We start from the raw sequence: 20893 nt of genomic DNA, 5'->3' as shown, positions 1-20893 counted from the left end.
AGCCCCCGGTTGAGTGCCGCTTTGTTGGAGTTTACCCCAGTGGACAAGAGGGTTGCCTCCCTACGCCTGCGGGATATGGGGGGGAAAACTCTGTTGACTGTTGTGTGTGTGCTTATGCACCAAACAGCAGTTCAGAGTATTCGGCCTTCTTGGAGACCCTGAAAGAAGTCTTGTATGGGGCTCCTGAAGGGGACTCCTTAGTCTTGCTGGGAGACTTCAACGCACACGTGGGCAATGATGGAGACACTTGGAGGGACGTGATTGGGAGGAACGGCCCCCCTGATCTGAACCGGAGTGGTGATTTGCTACTGGACTTCTGTGCTAGTCATGGATTGGCCATAACAAAAACCATGTTCGAACGTAAGGATGCTCATAAGTGTACGTGGTACCAGAGCACCCTAGGCAGAAGGTCCATGATCGATTTTGTTATCGTATCATTGGACCTGAGGCCGCATGTTTTGGACACTCGGGTGAAGAGAGGGGCGGAGTTGTCAACTGATCACCATCTGGTAGTGAGTTGGGTCGAGTGGTGGGGGAAGCCTCTGAACAGACCTGGTAAGCCCAAACGTGTAATGCGGGTGAACTGGGAACGTCTGGAGGAGTCCCATGTCCAGGAGGCCTTCAACTCACACCTCTGGCAGAGCTTTTCAGGCATCCCTGTGGAGGCTGGGGACATTGAACCAGAGTGGGCGGTGTTCAAAGCCTCTATTGCCGAAGCTGCGGCAGGGAGCTGTGGTCTCAAGGTCTTAGGTGCCTCAAGGGGCGGTAACCCTCGAACCTCGTGGTGGACACCGGTGGTCAGGGAAGCCGTCCGACTCAAGAAGGAGGCCTTCCGGGATATGTTATCCCTGGGTACTCCTGACGCAGTTGCAAGGTATCGACAGGCCCGAAGGGCAGCAGCCTCAGCCATGGCCGAGGCAAAGCAGCGGGTGTGGGAGAAGTTCGGAGAAGCCATGGAGAAGGACTTTCGGTCGGCACCAAAGTTGTTCTGGAAAACCGTACGACACCTCAGGAGGGGGAAGCAGGGTACCATCCAAGCTGTGTACAGTAAGGATGGGGCGCTGTTGACCTCAACTGATAGTGTGTTAGGGCGGTGGAAGGAACACTTTGAGGAACTCCTGAATCCGACAACTCCGCACTCTATGTTAGAGGCGGAGCTGGAGTATGAAGGGGGATCAATTCCAATCTCACGGGGGGAAGTCACTGAGGTAGTTAAACAGCTCCACAGTGGCAAAGCCCCGGGGGTGGATGAGATCTGCCCAGAAATGCTGAAGGCTCTGGGTGTTGAGGGACTGTCATGGTTGACACGTCTCATCAACATTGCGTGGAAGTCGGAAACAGTACCGAAGGAGTGGCAGACCGGGGTGGTGGTTCCTCTCTTTAAAAAGGGGGATCAGAGGGTGAGTGCCAATTACAGACGCATCACATTACTCAGCCTCCCCGGGAAAGTTTACTCTAAGGTGCTGGAAAGGAGGGTCCGGCCGATTGTCGAACCTCAGATTGAAGAGGAACAATGCGGTTTTCGTCCTGGTCGTGGAACGACGGACCAGCTTTTCACTCTCGCAAGGATCCTGGAGGGGGCCTGGGAGTACGCTCATCCGGTCTACATGTGCTTTGTGGATTTGGAGAAGGCGTATGACCGGGTTCCCAGGGAGATACTGTGGGAGGTGCTGCGGGAGTATGGGGTGAGGGGGTCTCTGCTCAGGGCCATCCAATCTCTGTACTCTCAAAGCGAGAGCTGTGTCCGGGTCCTCGGCAGCACGTCGGACCGATTTCCGGTGAGGGTTGGCCTCCGCCAGGGCTGCGCTTTGTCACCAATCCTGTTTGTGATATTCATGGACAGGATTTCGAGGCGTAGTCGTGGGGGAGGGGGTTTGCAGTTCGGTGGGCTAAGGATTGTACCACTGCTTTTTGCAGATGATGTGGTCCTAATGGCTTCATCGGTCTGTGACCTTCAGCACTCACTGGATCGGTTCGCGGCCGAGTGTGAAGCGGCTGGGATGAGGATCAGCACCTCCAAATCTGAGGCCATGGTTCTCAGCAGGAAACCGATGGATTGTCCACTCCAGATAGGGAATGAAGCCTTACCCCAAGTGAAGGAGTTCAAGTATCTCGGGGTCTTGTTCTCGAGTGAGGGAACAATGGAGCGTGAGATGGGCCGGAGAATCGGAGCAGCGGGAGCGGTACTGCAGTCGCTTTACCGCACCATTGTGACGAAAAGAGAGCTGAGCCAGAAGGCAAAGCTCTCTGTCTACCGGGCCATCTTCGTTCCTACCCTCACCTATGGTCATGAAGGATGGGTCATGACCGAAAGAACGAGATTGCGGATACAAGCGGCCAAAATGGGATTTCTCCGCAGGGTGGCTGGCATCTCCCTTTGGGATAAGGTGAGAAGTTCAGTCATCCGGGAGGGACTCGGAGTAGAACCGCTGCTCCTTCGCGTTGAAAGGAGCCAGTTGAGGTGGTTCGGGCACCTAGTGAGGATGCCACCTGGGCGCCTCCCTAGGGAGGTGTTCCAGGCACGTCCAGCACCGAGGGGTAGACCTAGGACCAGGTGGAGGGATTATATCTCTTCGCTGGCCTGGGAGCGCCTTGGAATCCCCCAGTCAGAGCTGGTTGATGTGGCCAGGGAAAGGAAAGTTTGGGGCTCTCTGCTGGAGCTGTTACCTCCGCGACCCTGACGGAGAAGCGGGAGAAGATGGATGGATGGATAATATGGTGCAACTGTCATGAACCTAATTCCCCTTGTATCATTAGTCATTACATTATTTTTGATTGATGATTGATAGATCATAGTGGGGCTGGAGAAAAGGTGTGTACACCATTCAACGGAAAACCACCCAATTCTTTTTGACATACTTCGTTTGACCACAATGGTTTAATAGACGCACCAAAAGACACTATTGTGACCGACAAGCCTCCACACTGATGCCACTGTTCACAGGGCTTTAACACTGAATACTTATCACGGCACCCTTCAAATGTGAGGCCATGTTTGTTCTGACACTGCGTCAACGCCAGTTCTATCTTGACTGGATTTCCGGCATTTTTCAGAGAAAAATAAAGATATTTAAGAACAGAATAGAAGACGTATACAAAAAGTTGACATTTAGCAAGAACCTTCCCTTGACTCGTCAGCTATGTAGCGACAGCATGCCTGCTTGCATTATTGAAAATGGCATGCTGACATGGTTTCCTGCTATTCTCTGTCACCAGATGGCTGACACAGATCTTCACTTTGCAAATCACATCTCGCCAGTGACTGTGAGGAGGAAAGTGTTTGTCCTCCCTCTCTCCCGCTATGCTTTCATCGCCGCTGCCTTCTGTTTTTATCGCACCAAACGCCTGGCATTGAAGCGGCCGGCTATTAAATAAATTAGGTTTCCTCCAGTGGGCCTGACAAAGACAGGCCAATTACGTGACCTGCTTTAGTGCTTTGTTTTCCAGCCTAACCTCAACCCTCCCCGGGGGTCAATTACACAATATGATATTATATTGTTTGGAACCATTTAAAGCTAAGATAGGGTTACTTTAAAATTTGACTCCATTACAATTACTAGTTACCTGTGGACATTATTTTGTATCACTGACCTAATCTGATATGTGTGCACATGCTTTGTAAGTGTAAACCTGCTATTAATCCACACATTTCCCCAAAACTCCAACATGAATCCCGCCCCTTAGTACATGATTGGCTAAGGGGTGGGATATATCTAAGCGGTTGACCAATCACAACAGAGCTGGCCCAACTAACCATTCGGAGTTGCATGGACCCCTGGTTTCAGACTGAGGGTGATAAGAGGTGCTTCAGCACAGGCGGTATGAGAAAAATAAAGACCGTTTTGAACATTAAAGCATGGAGACATTTCGCAGTAGAGACACAGAATACTAATATTAACCTAAAAATGAACATAATATGTCTTCTTTAACATGCTGATTGCATGCCTGTAACATGTTCTCCAATACTTCCAGAGCCTCTGCTATTAAAAGCTCCCTCACTTTCACCCTTCCTAGCTATCATCAAGCCAGTCGCTTCTCCTCTGCTCCCCCTGTCTGTCTCAAGCTGATCTCCTCGTCACGTCATGGTGTTACTCTGCACATGCTCAGTCTCCAGTACAGCTCCAAGACTCTTACGTCGACGAGCAAACTTCTCCAGTCTGCAAGGGACCAGCTGTCAGTACGGCGGGTATCTCCCTACTCATTGCATGCATCACAGAAAAAATTACCGAGTGGAACACCACCATCAGGGAGGAGAGAGAGGAGTCTGCTGCGAGGGTGCGCCTCCCCAGCTTCCCCAACAACTTTTTCTGATGGCAATTAGCAAGAAGCCACTGCACTCATCTTTTTGGTGTATGGATAAATAAATGTAAACCTTGGCTAATGGCCCTCAGGAGTGTAGCATGATATCTCCAGTGGCTTGTTATATTCTGCTTTCCACTTCCTGTTCACGGTCTATTAGCAGTCCAGTCACTGAGCTGCTGTAGGGAAGGGAAGAGCAGAGAAAGGACGATAAAACCACACGTTTACAAATATCTGAGCGTCCTCTGTGTGTTTCATTCTTTGTCAGGACGTTTAATAGTTCTGCCATATTCTTTATTTTGTCATGCATTATACAACAGAGCATTTCTCCATCTGTCGATACTCCTTGTCTGTTGTACATAGCTTTAGGTCCTTAGTCCCCATTGAGGAGGTATATGATAAAACCAGTGTTGCCACAGTTACTTCGAAAAGGTAATCTGATTACTCCTTTAAAAAGTAACTCAGTTACTTTTCTGATTACTTGATTTTAAAAGTAACTAAGTTAGATTACAAGTTACTTTATTAGTTACTTTCAGGCCGCTGCCGACAACCCCCCGCCCCCACCCTTTAACTTTGTAACTTTAATCTGATTACTGGTTTGGAAATAGTAACGCGTTAGATTACTCGTTAATGAAAGAAGTGGTCAGATTAGAGTAACGCGTAACTAAGTAATGCGTTACCGACATCACAGCTCAAAAATAAATCTTGAACACTGAAAAACACACTTTTAAAAAGATTAAAAAGGGCTATTATTGGGGAATATTTTGACGTATACACATTTATTGCACAAGTGATTTTTTACATTATCAGGATGGCATATGACTGTAATACAAAATAAATAGCAGTGACCATGTTCAACATAATTAACCGGAAGTGGGGAAAGAGGCAGGGTTCCCTAGGTGGATAAATTAACTGGAGAGATATAAAATAACATCAGATTTATACTTAAAGTGCATATATAAAATATAAGCTCAAATTCATAATGGGAGAAGACCATTGTGAGTTTGAGACTCATAACTTCAACCAAAAGGTGGTGATGCAATCATCCTTTATCTTTAACCATAACATACAAGGTGCCACACAGATCTGCAGTTCCTGCTCCAACATGAATATGATAATTGAAAATGGGAAAGCACTTAATCATCAGCTTTATAAATATGTATTCATGCACAGCAGACCCCGGTGACAGGTTAAAAGCGTGAACTTGACTTGAATTAAACGGGCACTCTCGGCACTGGTCAGGGCAAATTAAAAGGTCCGTGTTTTGTTTGGGCTCTGGAGGGCGAGCGCTGATAGAGCACTGCTGATGAATAACTTATCAGATCCCCTCATTATTAAATGCTTTCAAGAGCATCGTTCCATGGGGCTCCCGCTAAATTAAAGGCATTGGAATGTGACTCTGTGACACCGTATTATGTGTCGAGGGCCCTTAACGGCAACTGAGGCTAAAATAGTTGACCTTGTTAGCATATGAAGGCTTGGGGAGTACGATATCAGGATTCCAAAAAAAAGTGGATTCCTTTACAGATAAAAAAACATTTGTCTATAAAGGAACTACAGCATGGTCCCATGGCTTCACTTCACCACCGCTAAGACACATTCATTTAGACACTTGTTATCGACCGCCATTTTTAAATTGACCAGTGTGGTATTTACTGACGGATTTTTTGTTGTAGAACAAAATGTTAAAATCTCTTCAGCTTGTGTTAACCACAGAGCTTATTTTAGGCTAACATCTAAAAACAAAGTCAGAAAACCATTGACTTCATGGTACACTTGGGAACTGGAAGTTGGTGAAATGCAAACCAATTTCCCGGTTTCAGGACTCTTTCCTGCAGAACTGTATTGTCATGTATTTTAAATTTTGTTAGCATTCGTTTTAACCTTTGGTAGAGTTGATTACAGCAGTGGCAGTTAGCATATCGCTTACAAGAGTTGTGGCTTCAGTTTCATTACATCATTTAGAGCAATGGTCATACTGTCTTTGTTGTTCCTAATTAATTAGTACTATAGCATTCAAGGGGAATTGATACCAGTCCTGATCAAGCTCATACTCTTAATGGACATAGTCCTCGAGTGACCCCCAAAGCGACTCTGCTGAAACTTCATCTTCATGTGTCCCGACCTGCCTATCTGTCACGGCTTTAGATGGCAACGACTCTGGCATCGAGGGGGCAGCAGTCAGCGCTTCTGCAGACCACATCCCCTGATAGCACTGTCCTGATGAATGATATCCACCTGTCACTGAATGGGCACCCAAAGAAGACTTACGCACCGTCTCTTGTAATAGAAAGCACTTCTCTTAAAATCCAGTACTGACTCATTCCTCAACCTGACAACCTGTACAGTGGGCTGCTGAAGCACTACCTGCTGAAACACAGTGGCTTCTCCTGGGCAACAACTTGTGAAAGCTGCTTAGTATGATAATACCGTTAATTAGACCAAGATAAAAATGGTTTGAAAAGTTTTATGACTGATCCTTGCCTGCAACCCACCTCGGAGCAAGTTATCTCGAAGAGCGTCTTAAATATTCACAGAACTTCTTCCCAAGGAACATCAGATACTTCCTACTTGTACCAGGGCATTTAAAAACTCTGTATCTATCTATCTAGCTATCTTTGCCGCTCAGATTTCGTCTTATCTTTATGTTTGAGGGAGTTTCGATCGCTCTGTGGGATCTCTGGAGATGAAGGGTACTTTACTACTCCGTATGAGAGAAATTCACCTCAGGCTCAGGGAGGAAAGCTGCCCACACATCATCTGCTTTACACCTCAAAATAGATGGAGAAAAAAATCAATGGTTTCTTATAAACACATCCACACACACACACACACACACACACACACACACACACACACACACACACACACACACACACACACACACACACACACACACACACACACACACACACACACACACACACACACACACACACACACACACACAGTGAGTAGAGGCAGATTTTTCCTGAAATTGATATGATATGACATGAATATGACAACAAAAAGGTTTGGAGGATGGAACCTTTTTTATAAATGTTTGGCCTTCAAACTGCTGTGGCAGGTGAAGAAGTGTGAGTGGAGGACGATGTTGGTCTTCTAAGAGGCTTTCTGTTCAGCACTACATGCTAGTACAGCTTAGTCCGCTGCAGCCTTTTATCAAACGACACAGCTGTCATTTTTGGATGATCCCCTTGTATGCCCTTCGGCTTGGACATCGTGTCCAAACATGTAATATTTCCACATCTTACAGAAGAGTTTACAAAGACTCTTGGTTCTTCAGTGACTTAGTAGGGTTACTTTAAAGGGGCTCTATTATGCTCATTTTCAGCTTTATATTCCTATGATGTGCCTCTACTTTTGCCTCTTTTCACCCTCTGTCTGAAACCAGAGCCCAGTCTGCCTTGATTGTTTAGCTGACCGACCGTGTCGCGATTGGTCAACCGCTTAGAGATGTCTCGCCCCTTATCACGTACAATGTGCTGGAGCGCTAGCCAACTGAAGTAAGAGTGTAACATAGTGATGTCACATGTTACAGAAGTAAACAAAGGGAGGCATTTCAGACATAGGGAGAAGCGGAGACAAACTACTTGCTACTACTTACATGCACAGAAAGCTATATAAAACACCACAGGAAAATTAAAACCACAAAAAAGCAAAATAGGGCGTCTTTAAAATTGTCATCATTTAGCTTAAGGAATGTTTTGAATGTAATAAAGAAATGTAATAAATAAAACTCACACTGCATAAATCTATAACACAGTATCCAATATCCAGCTCACCCTTAGGCAAATGCTTCACAAGTTTGTTAAACAAGTGTTTGTCAAAAGCGGTATGAATGAATAATAAGCCAACGTTAAACAAATAAGGCTGCCACTGCTATATTCCAACCTGCCATCAGTTGTGCAGGGAACACATTTGTCATGCTGCCGTCATTGATCGGTGCGTTACAGAGAACTGCTCAATTGCCTCCTAACAGCACAGAGCACACAGCAGTCAATGCACGTAAGAAAAAACTAGGAAAACACATTAAGGCAGAGAAGAGAGGAAAGAAAAATGTCTTTCTAAATTTTCTAAAGCAAAAGGAAAATATGGGTTTGTTCACAAGAAATATTGAATTTCACATCTCAGGAAAAATATTTGTTTGTAGAATTACGTAAGTAAACGTAGCGATGCTTTATTGTGAAAATAGATTATTTGATTGATCAAATGGAATCAGACGTGTTCTTTGGTCTCTAATTGCATCTGTGCTGCTGATAAAACAAATCCTCATGGTTTATACTTGGTTTTCATCTCTCTCAAGCAACAAACAACCTTTCTGGGCCTCACACTTTCCCTGAGATTATAGGATATTATATCACCAGACATGAGTTTCTCTCCCACACACTCCCCACCTGCCTGAAACGTCTCAATTGGATTCATTTGTTTTACTTTCGGACATCACAATGTAAAACTCGCATTTCTATTGGCTGGTGCTCCGACTTATTGTATGTGATCGGCTAAGAGGCTGTACACCACTAAGCGGTTGACCAATCACAACAGAGACGGCCAGCTAACCAAACAGAACAGACTGGGCTCTGGTTTCAGACAGAGGGTGAAACGAGGTGCTGCAGCACAGGCAGTATGAGAAGAATGAAGAGCTTTTTGAACAGTAAAGCATGGAGACATGTCACAGTAGAGGCACATAATACTAATATGAATCTGAAAACAAGCAGAATATGTTCTCTTTAATTGGTATAACTTGATATTAGAAATATATGAATGTGCATGACTATGTAGAGAAGGATGTTTGGTTGTTTGAATACCTATTTTTTATTTATTTATATACTAAAACTGTGGTAGTTGAAAGTGAAGACAGTGAGCGTCAGGATGAGATAATCACAGATCAAAGGGGTCGTTCTCAGGGACCCCCAAGTTCCCGAAAAATATGATGAAATATGTTGTGTGCATACAAATGTAAGTAATGCCTTAGAGGGCAAAGAGTTGATATTCATTTAAAATAACTCTTAAGTCAACTCACAAGTCAAAAATGTCCCCTGAGTGTACTTGTGTGAATGAGGAGTTATTAATGGGTTTCCAAGCTAATGGGTATTGATAGGCCTTCAGTAACGTACCCTCATGCTCTGCCAGAGCCCTTTGTGCTCGAGTTCAGTTGTTCTTCTGCTTCGTTTGGCAATTTCATGTCTCATAAAACACAGCTTCAAGTGATCTTCAGAACCAGCCTCCAATAATGTCATGGGGGAGTTGGAGAAAGCAGAGGTCTTCTGGCTGTGTAGTAATTAAACACTGACTCATTGTGGCTGCCTCCTTTTTGGCTGCTGAGTTCTCTTTGAGGTCTAAAATTCATTGACGTAGAGTAGTTCAGGAATGAGTCATAAAATCAGAAAATTAGTTAGCTCTCGAAGTAAGCCTTTTGTTTAATGTATTTTCGGTTGGTAGCCTGAAAACAGGTCCTATGTTAACACAAGCCGAAGAGATTTTACAACATAAAATACGTCAGTAAATATCCCACCTGGTGAATTAAATACTGGCGGTTGCAAAGTGTCTAAATGAGACGACTAGACGTCATCACGCCCAACATTAGCCGCCTTTAGCTTAGCGGTGGTGACGCGAAGTCACGTAACCGAGCTGTAGTTCATTTATAGCCCAACGTTAGCTTTTTACTTCAAAAAACATCAAGTGGTGTTAATCTGTGGAGATTATTCTGCTGATCAAGCAATTAAGTATCAAAAACATTTGTTTGCCACAGATATTACTTCCTGCAATAATCAAAAATCCAATGATAAAAACCCATTGGCTTTTGGTCGGCCTACAAACATCTGTCTTCACTGCACCACTGTTAGTATCTACAGCTTCTCTGTGTTTCCCATGTAAGCCGAGGACAGTGTGAAACAACACACCTCATCCCAGTGTTTCATTCTTGATTTTACAGTCTTCCTTTATCTAAGGACCACTGAGCCAGCAGTCTGTATTTTCTCTGCCCTCTGAAGCAGAGTAAAGGATGCACTAAACCAGACCAGTGTTTGTTTACCTCCAAATAAAACCCTCTGATGTGTCACTGTACTTTCTGTTTTAACCTGGCATTTCCAATCTCTGAGCTTTTATTATTTATCTGTTCCAGTGTACATCTTCCTCTGCCTATTTACTGGTTGTACTGTATTTGTTTTACAGAGTTGCTGTTTTGTGTGCAGCATGACGAGGTGATAAAAACACTTTAGCGTAATGGAACAGCTGCTTTTAACAGCTCCATAAATGTGATCCCTGTAATGTAAAAAGGCGCTTTAAGGCTCCTGGCATCAAATTGCTGCGCATATAATTTAGTGTTTTGTAGAATTTGACATTGTTACAGCTCTTTATTGTGACACAAATCTCTCTTTGATATTTTTATGTATCTCTTGGACAGGATGATTGCATAAATATGGCAATTACACTCAAGCTTCTCTTCTTAAAGCCACCAGCCTCTTCTTCCATCTCACTTTGTGCCAACCACACTGTTATTATATTCATATAAACAGCCTCCAAGCAGACAAAAGTCATTTCTGAAATATGAAGAGGTTTTGTGGTCAAATATTAGATAATTCATTCTTTCTGTAGTTCTAAGAAGAGGTCTAATCATCCCAGAATGATTATGTCAGATTAGTGAGTTAATGTAAGGATCGCCAGCTACCAAATTGTTAATTAACACGTTGAGCAGTAGTGACGTCATAGTTCATAGCCGGATGATTCATCAAGTTGGTGAACATTTTTGTTACGAACCCCCTTCCACTCCACTAGGGGTCTCTGTGTTTGCATTCTGATTGCTGGCTCTAATCTGTGTTACAGGTGTTCAAGTCATCAGCATGATGAGCCACACCTGGGTATAAAAGGCCAACACCTCTCATTCCTCTGTTAGACACGGCCAAGTCTTTGATTGCTGCACATTTCCACAGACGCACAAATACTGAATCCCATGTTTGTTAAGGCTTGGTAAGTTCATTCATTTTCTTACATTTTAAATAAATATGGTTTTTGTTGCAATGAAACCTGATCGGTCTACCATCTTTGTTGCATCCTATGAGACGAGCTATAACCTATGTGTTGTTAAGTTGGTGAAGCTGTTTCTTCATTTGCATGTGATTATATAATATTCAAACATTTGTGCACATATTTATTACTACTGTATTTTACTTAGATGCGCCGAGACCCTGCTGCTCACCCGTAAATGCTTTATTTGTAAATATATTACCAACGTTAGTATAATATTATTTAATTACACAACCTTGCCTGTACTTTGCCTCACATATGCAACAACTTGTATACACAGTAACCCATAAACCTTGAATATACTGCAACTTTAAATATAAAATAACTATGAACATACTGTTGGAGGCAAATTGCATTTTGTGGTGCTTTGTGCAATGACAATAAAGTAAACTTAAAGAAAAAGCAGCACATTGTTGTGTCTCGGCAAATATGCTGAATTATGGTTATGGTTTTTTGACCTTAGTTTATGTATATGTATTGTCTAGTCTGTGTCCAATAATCTTTTTTGTTGCCTGCCAATTCCGGTTTTATTTTATCACTAACATCCTTTCTGATTTCAGGTAGCTTGATTCCCCTCCTTGGTTGTCCCTCCCCTTGAACTGATTAACTGCCCCGCCCTTATTGTTTACACCTGTGTTCACCTTGTATATTTAAGCTGTGTTTGTGTCTGTGCCCAGTGCCAGATGGTTTTGAGTTATCACCACGCTAGTGTGCGTTATGCTTTGACTTTTGTGACTATGGAATATTACCTCTAGTAAAAAAACATTTTTTGGAAACTCCTTTTGGGTTTTATCATTTTATTGTGCCCCAGACGTAACACACCTTTCCACATTTGAGAACTATTGATTTATATCCAAGCAATGCATCTGTTATCCAAATGTGCTGATTGGTTTGATTCATCTACAAAATGTTGCAGATCCAATATAATGTGCTTCAGTGCTTTGAGTTTGTTTATGTATTCCTGCCAACGCAGCCTACCTTCTGCTGTCATGATACAGAAAACTCCTTGCAGTAACTCATCGACTTTGCAATCTGATAACAATTCAAATATCCATAATCTGCCATTGACATACATGATGAGAGGTATTGGTTTCAGATGGCTTCAATTACTATTAATGGGTTTCTCACTGATAGGGATAAGAAGTAGTTATGCAAATAACCCCAAATTGATCCATGTGCAGGTGCTGACAGTGCACATTGGTTGGGCCCCGCTGCCCTTGTAATACAGTTGGTATTGATCAGACGAGCAGACAAGGAAAGACATATTGGATCCAGAGCTCACCAGGACCCAAAAAATCCCGCTAAATTAACTTTCAGTCGTTGAGTTTGAGTTCATTCACGCTCTCTCAGTGAAGCAACTAGCGCCTGACATGAAGACAGGCTATCATCACTTTCCTCTGACTGGCAGCAGGAGTAGTAATTAGTGCTAATAACCTGAGACATGAAATGAACTGTCTGTGCTCCACTGGAGATCCCCATTGGGCATGGCAGCTGGAGAGCTGCACAGAACGGGGGGGAAAAAAGTGTGTACATTTTTATATGGGCATCATTTTTGAAAATACATCGAGTTTCTCCTAATGGAAGTGATTATCAGACACAGACAGTATCTGTTTTCAGTATTTTATGCTAAGCTATAAGCTAACAAGCTTCTGGGTGTAGCCATATATTTACAGCAGAGACATGACCTCCCAGGCTCTGGAATTCCCTCCCCCAAGATCTATGTGATTCCGAGTCCCTCACAGTTTCCACTCCATCCTCAAAATACATCCCTTTTCCTCTTTGTACTCATAGCCCCCCGTTGATCATCTTTGTTTGTTATGTGTTTGTACTCCCCCCACCCCAACCCTCCTTTATATTTTAGAGCACACATTGAGTCCCAGAAAATCTATACAAATATAATTTATTGTTATCATGACAGTGGGATAACCCTACTTATTCAGCTCTTTTCTTTCACTTTGCATTTAAAATGATAAAAAATTAAGTAGTCAGACTTTATGATCTTGCATATAAAACATAATGTTGTGATCCTCTGTATCAGAGCACCCTTTGGTCCTGAATGCCTTCCAGCGCTGATTTAGTGTATCCATGTTTTTCCTCTCCTCTCACTAACAAACATTATGCATCCCATTAGTGTGTCTTCGGTGAGCTGTGTGCTAATAGAGTCTGATTTGCTCTGTGGCTTTCAGTGCCCAGGAGCTAGCAGTTATTATAAAAATGGCTCTGAAAACTGAGAAGCAGCGTTTCACCACGGCCTCGGCGTACTCTAAAGAGACATCGAGAGGAAGGACAGTGATGAGGAGTGTGACAGCAGCTTGAAGCCCCGCAGAGGAGGGGATTATAAAACAAGGACATAAAGAGGGAGACAAAAGAAAAGCGTGGAACGGGAGAGGGAGAGACAGTAGCTGTAGATCTTGAGGAAGAGGATCCCAGGCATGAGGAGCTGTCAGGCTTTCCCTGCAAGTGTTTTCATTACCCGTCTCTCCGGCTCTCAGGATTAGATTAAGTTGCCAACCAGTCATAAAATGTGAAGAAAGAAAGTCCCCGGGCTTTGTGTGTCAGTGTTTGTTCAGAGAGTGTGAGGAGCTGGAGAACACTCGCACACTAATTATGGCACACATCTGAGAAAATGTGGAAGTCTGATTATTTACGTAGACGGGCCTTATTCTGCTTTTTTGGTTATTCCTTTCCTATAGTGTGTGACGTAGGTTTTTGTGCGTGTAAATGGTCTGCAAAGGCTAAAATCCCTGTGTTCCTTCCATCTCTAAGCGATTGACGAATCACAACAGAGCTGTCCAGCTAACCAATCAGAGCAGACTGGGCTGTGGTTTCAGACAGAGGGTGAATAGAGGTGCAGCACAGGCAGTATCAGAAAAATAAAGAGCTTTTTGAACATTAAAGCATGGAAACATGACACAGTAGAGGCACAACATACAAATATGAACCTGAAAATGAGCAGAATGTCCCCTTTAAGTATAAAACAGTAGCAATGCCATGTTGTGAAATGACTTGCAATTAAAAGTCTTTCTTTAAATATACTTAAAGTATCAAAGTAAAGTACTTATCGTACAGAATGGCCCATTATAAGGAACATGTATGTTTTAATATTATAAATATGTTGCACTTGGTAAAAGTGAGGTTTATTTAAATTACGTTACTACTGGGTAGAAGTATAAAAATTGGAATGGAATACAGTTACATCTTTTGTATCCTGAATATGTAATCCTGTTACATGTAATCTGTTCTCCCTAAGAATGTTACACCGAGCTCAAGCTGCACAGTTTCAACAAAGCACTCGCACATCCCTGACCAGAATCATAACAGCTGCACTTGGTATGGGCCGGCTGTGTGGAAGTTCTTTAATCAAACATGTCGAGACAAGAGATGTAGTGCTGAGGGATTCAATAGCCTGAGGCTTTCAAACAGAACAACTGAAAAAAACAATGAGGCGGCCTCTCCTCTGCACTACAGACAAACTAACACACTGAGTGTATGGAAGATATTAAGGGCACTAATGTGCGAATGATTTTGAGGTCTGACCAGAAAGGAATATGTTTTTAGATCTGAGATTCCTTATTATGAAAAAAATAGGACCTTTTAAAAAAATATATCGGAATTATGTACAAATTAAGAATCATGAAGAAAAGTCAGAAATCTGAAAAAGTCCACATTTTGAAAAACAAACAACCAAACCTACAAAAAGTCTGAATATACACCGATGCTGATGGCATTAAAAAATCGTCTTCTGTCGGATGACAACAGACAACTGAATGCTGAATTCAAAGAAAATATGAGTCTTAAAATGACATGCATTCTATTTACCACTACACATGGTACTTATTTCTCTTAGAATACACGTCTCTTGACTCGTGCTGATTACTTCTCCTTCTTTTCCTTTTATCGGACATGCGATTCACAGTAAACATTGGTGCAGGAATTACGGGAGGAAGGTCTGGGTCAAATTTGGTAATGTGATTAAACGGTGTAAATTGTTTTTCAATGTGTTAAGGTTTCCAGATGGACCGGGAGCCTTAAAGGGACAGGCATTCATTCCAACTCTGTGAGCTCCTTTCTTCACATCGATTCCACAAGTCTTTCTTCTCTAACTCGGCTCTCTCTCCTTCTCAGACTGACCATACCTTAGCATGCACCTTTGCACACTTTCCATGACCTGGATTCTTTGATTTTCATATACACTTTTTTGTATAATGTATAAATCAGTATCTTCTTCCTAGCTCTCCTCGTCTACATGGAATTCTCTTCTTTCGGAGACACCTTTGATCCACTCACTCTTATCTTGTACTTGTTCTTCTTCGTCTGAGTCTTTCCTTGAGGGAGGTTGTTTCCTTTACTTCTCACTGCATTTGCTGTGATCTTATGCTTTCTTTCTTCCTAATGGTTTCGTAAACCTTATGTCATTATAAAGCACTGCGCTAATAGCCTGCAGGGTCATTCCATTTATTTATTTATCATTTAATTAGCTAAAGAAATGAAACCCTTGCTTCACCACACTGCAAAAATGGACCATTATCTCCTGCTCCTGAGATCATATCTGGCTAATTTAAATCCCAAAGGCAACGTTTACGATACTGGAAAAAGCAGATAGAAGATCTGGTACGTATAGAGCTAATGTTGAAGGACATTATTTATAGATGCCGGTCAAAGCAAACAGCATTATCAGTGTATAATTGAAAGCCAAGGGCATGTTCTCCATCATGGTTCTGCAGTGATACATATCTGGGGTCAGGCAGCAGTGTGCAACTGCAGCTTCCTTCTGTGCAGTCGGAAACACAATGATAAAGATAAATCACTTCCCTCTGCAGATACAATCATATTGCATGGTACAGTGCGTGAGAACACACAGTGCTATACAGTGCTGCAGGGTTGAAGTGAATGAGTGGACTGTTTGTACTCTGTGCTCCACAGTGCATCATATGTCTGTGCCTCGCAGTGCACAGTGACTGAGAATTATACTGTACACTTAGCTCCTGTTGTTCAGACTGTGAAACTGTGTGAGCTGCCTCTGAGTGTGTAGCAGTGTCACTGAGACAAATATATGTGTCCATTGTGTTCAGTGATTAAAGGGACCCTATTGTGCTTTTAGGCTTTTCCGTTTCCCCTTCCTCCTGTATTGTTATATAGATTTTTGTGCACGTAAATGATCCAGAACATAGTGACATCACTATGTAGCACTAGCCCTTCTATTGGCAAGTGCTCCAACACATTTTACATGATAGGCTAAGGGGCGGGACATCTCTTAGCAGTTGAACAATCACAAGAGAAAAGGCCATCTAACCAATCAGAGCAGACTGGGCTCTGGTTTCAGACAGAGGGTGAAAAGAGGTGCTGCAGCACAGACAGTATGAGAAAAATAAAGAGCTTTTTGAACATTAAAGCATGGAGATATGTCCCAGTAGAGGAAGAAAATACTGATATGAAACTGAAAAGTAGCACAAGGGAATCCTACTGGATGTGAAACATAGAGAGATTTCTTTAAAATATTTAAAGAAAACCCAATGAATTTCTGTCATTATTTAACAGTAGTGAAGCTACATAAATGGGCAATCTGAGCCTGGCTGTAGACTGAGATCATATCTGATCATACTGCTGCAGTCAATTCTGTCAGGACTGTGTATGTGGTACATCATGTCCTGTGCTTTTCTGCCTTCCGGACCAGGGACTATACGGGTGGTTAATAGCAATTTTCTAAAACACAGCACAGATATCTTCTTTATTTACATGAAGTTACAATCTTTGTGCCACAATTTTTATCACATTACCAAGTTTCACCCAAAGCTGCTCCCCTTATTCCAGCGTGGATGTGTTCCATGAATCACATGGCAGTGAAAAGACAAATGCAGTGGAGGAATCAGCACAAGAAACATGTGTTACACTGACTGGAGACAACTGGACATCACTACCTCGACCTTAACTCCCACAATGCACTGGTTCTTCAGGTGAAAATGGAGGGAAAGGTGTTTTGCTGAACCATGCTCCAGTCCATGGGTCACAGGAGTGTGAGATAGTGGACAGGGTCACCACAGCAGGAACAGATAGAGCTGCAGGATGATAGCAGCAGAGATCATAATCCCTGTGTAGCACACATTATACGGAGGGGGATCACAGCGGCACTATCCATACTTTAGCTAAGAAAATGTTTCGGACTTCATGCCAATAATTCAGAAATCATGTTATTAAAAAGCAAATACATTCTGGAAATCTATATTTTTCATCCTAGTTTTAACTGGGTCTGTGAAGGTGTTTATTTTCATCCACATTTCCCCTCGGTAGGAACTGCACTGAGGTCACTGTCTTTGTTCCTGTGAATCAACCTGCTGCACTGAGGCTCTTCAGACAGACAGAAACAGACAGGTTTTATTTGAACTTATACTTGTAAGATGACACACTTTCCCTAACTGTCTCACTCGCTCTTCTTGTTGTATTGCCAGTGGAAAACTGATACATAAACGAAGCGTTTTCAACCTGTATGTAACGTGAGGGATAATGGGCTGCAGGAAAACAGAATACCTTTAGGGACAAATGTCCAGCTTATTACATGACTAAATAAATAAACCACTGACTGACTGACTGACTCACAATATTGATGAAAATGTTCTCATTGAACTGCGGCAACAGCAACGTAACTTAAAATGATGGCAGCACGGATCAAGCTTTTCTGTAACTGTCCAAGTCTGTTCACATTTTCATTTCATTCACTTCCTGTCTGACTTCCTCTGCTGTTCCCGTTAGTGTTTACTTCCTGTCTGTTTCATTTGCTGTTCCCATTAGTGTTTACTTCCTGTCTTTATTCTTCTGCAGTTCCTGCTAGTGTTTACTTCCTGTCTGTCTTTTTCTGCTGTTCCCGTTAGTGTTTAAATCCTGTCTGTCTTTTTGTGCTGTTCCCGTTAGTGTTTAATTCCTGTTTGTCTCTTCTGTTGTTCCCGTTAATGTTTACTTCCTGTCTTTATTCTTTTGCTGTTCCAGTTAGTGTTTACTTCCTGTCTGTCTCATCTGCTGTTCCCGTTAATGTTTACTTCCTGTCTGTCTTCTTCTGCAGTTCCCTTTAGTGTTTACTTCCTGTGTCTTTTTCTGCTGTTCCCATTAATGTTTACTTCCTGTCTGTCTTCTTCTGTTGTTCCTGTTAGTGTTTACTTCCTGTCTTTATTCTTCTGCTGTTCCTGTTAGTGTTTACTTCCTGTCCGTCTCATCTGCTGTTCCCATTAGTGTTTACTTCCTGTCTTTATTCTTCTGCTGTTCCTGTTACTGTTTATTTCCGGTCTGTCTCATCTGCTGTTTTTGATAGTGTTTACTTCCTGTCTGTCTTTTTCCGTTGATTTCTTTGACGTCCAGCTCTCTGTCTTTTAACCTCAAACGTTAAATTGACCGATTTCTTTCTGCAGGTTGATATGATTGCACATAGTCCCTTGATCATCCTTAGTCTGCTCTCCATGGAAACGGTCTACTAGCTAAAAATAGCAGACCTCTGGAATATTCCAAAATGACCAATCAGCATCGAGTATTTAACAAAGCTATATTAGAACATCATGTGGTTTTTTTTAAGATGAAAGAAATGAGGTTGATTTGTAAAGAGCATAAAAAAGTTCTAACAGGATATTAATGACTGCTTTTGTATTCAGTCCAGTTTGGGACCCTCTTGAAAATTAAATGGTACAAAATATATATATTCCCATTTTAAATAAAGCATCAGTTTTGCCTGCAGGCGTTTGTTGAGCTGAAAGAGCAGAACAATATTACATAACATAAGGCACCTAGCAAACTATGGATATTTTGACATTTAAAACGACAGACTCCCTGTTTATTTGGAGATCCCAAACTAAACCACTAAATCATTTTAGAAATCTTGGAGAAATCTATGCAAATTCTCCAAAAGGCCTAGTTAACATACATTTACATACTGTATGTGTGTGCAACACATCGACACACAGAGTTTAGATTCTGTGCAACTCTCTGAGGGAGGAGTACCTTCAACACAACAAAGCAGAATAAAGATGATTCCTGATAAAAACCGTGATAGAAATATAACAGAACGGCAAAATGTAGTTAAATGTAATACAAAATACATACAAAAAAATCTAACGGGGTTCAAAGGATTAGTAAGCATCATGATATAATGAGACCGAGATAATAAATTCAACTTTTGGTTACTATGTTTCATCAGCACATCACACAGTACATACAAAATATATAATCAGATTACTTTTACATTTCTAAAAATGTATTTGTGTGGCTATTGGTAACACACACACACACACACACACACACACACACACACACACACAGCCAGCCAGCATTTCCCTTTATGTGCACCTTTACACAACATGCAATCCTTTGTTCCTTAAACATCACATCATGCCTCCAGGTGGCGTTCACTGTCTCCTGTGGGACCACCAGCTGTTTCCCAAAATCTCCATCAGATGTCTCTCCACCAGTAGCTGTCTGGAACGAGCCTGATCGTTTAATGCTTCACTGATATCACTACCGCTGACAAAACTACTCAGGTTCTTTCCCATTTACGTTACTCTAATCAAATGCCTTTTAGCTGCTGCTTTACATTTAGTGATCTTACCAAACAGGTTTTCTCAAATATACTTACTTCCTGTAAAATGTGCCTTTTGAGTGCATGCATCAGCAAATGCTGTTAACCTAAAAGGGGCATTATTTGGCCGCTGGTTCTTTGAAGGAGAGCATCCAGCTATAACTCCGCTGCAGGAATCACTTATTGTTCTGTTATTCCCTTTCTTCCTTCTAGCTGGGATATGAAGAGAGGCCTATTTTTTTTCAGAGCAGGAGGCCAAGAGCCATTTTTCACTGAGACCCACTCGTTCTCGTCAGGCACTTTGACAGCCACCCAGAGACACACAGGTCAGGTCATAGTGGCAGAGATGTGAGGATCATTTGTAATGACTTTCCTCTCCTCATCCATCAGGACTCCATTGGGACTCCACCGGCACTCCAGTATCGTCCATAAGGAAGCTGAGCATCCTTCAGGTTGCATCTGTGAATATCGACAGTGTTTCTCTTTGACTGAAATCATTTCCATGTCTATGTGCAGAGAGAGGTTACTCAGTTTTGAAGTGGCTGCTTTCTACTGCATTTCAAGACTAAATTTGACCACTTTTTCTACAAATGATGTATGGGTTTAGGATAATCAGCTACCTCAAGCCGTGAAATTGCTGTTAAAGGGGGAGAAAATTAATTGAGCTGGATCCAGTTACATTTTTGCAAAAGCATTAGGCAAGAATGCTTGAAATAGGACACTACGTCTACAGATACAGCGATACAGATATAAAAACTCAAATGTGCCTGAACACATGCGGATAAATAAACATCTTCACCAACTTGACGAAACATGTGCCGAGTTTACTTAAAGCGCTGCATAAACAAAATTCTGAAAATACAAAACGCGGCAGGAAACCAGGGGACACTAAAAAGTGATGCACACAGCTGGGCCCGGGACGCTTGTGGAAGTTCGGGGATTGTAAAGTTGGCCAACTGTCACTGTTATTGGGAACTAACCTAAAATGTACGTTTTATCGGCTAATTTTAACAA

Source organism: Eleginops maclovinus, chromosome 18 (assembly GCF_036324505.1).
Source record: "Eleginops maclovinus isolate JMC-PN-2008 ecotype Puerto Natales chromosome 18, JC_Emac_rtc_rv5, whole genome shotgun sequence".
NCBI classification, from domain to species: Eukaryota; Metazoa; Chordata; class Actinopteri; order Perciformes; family Eleginopidae; genus Eleginops; species Eleginops maclovinus.
This window is presented reverse-complemented; position numbering follows the sequence as displayed.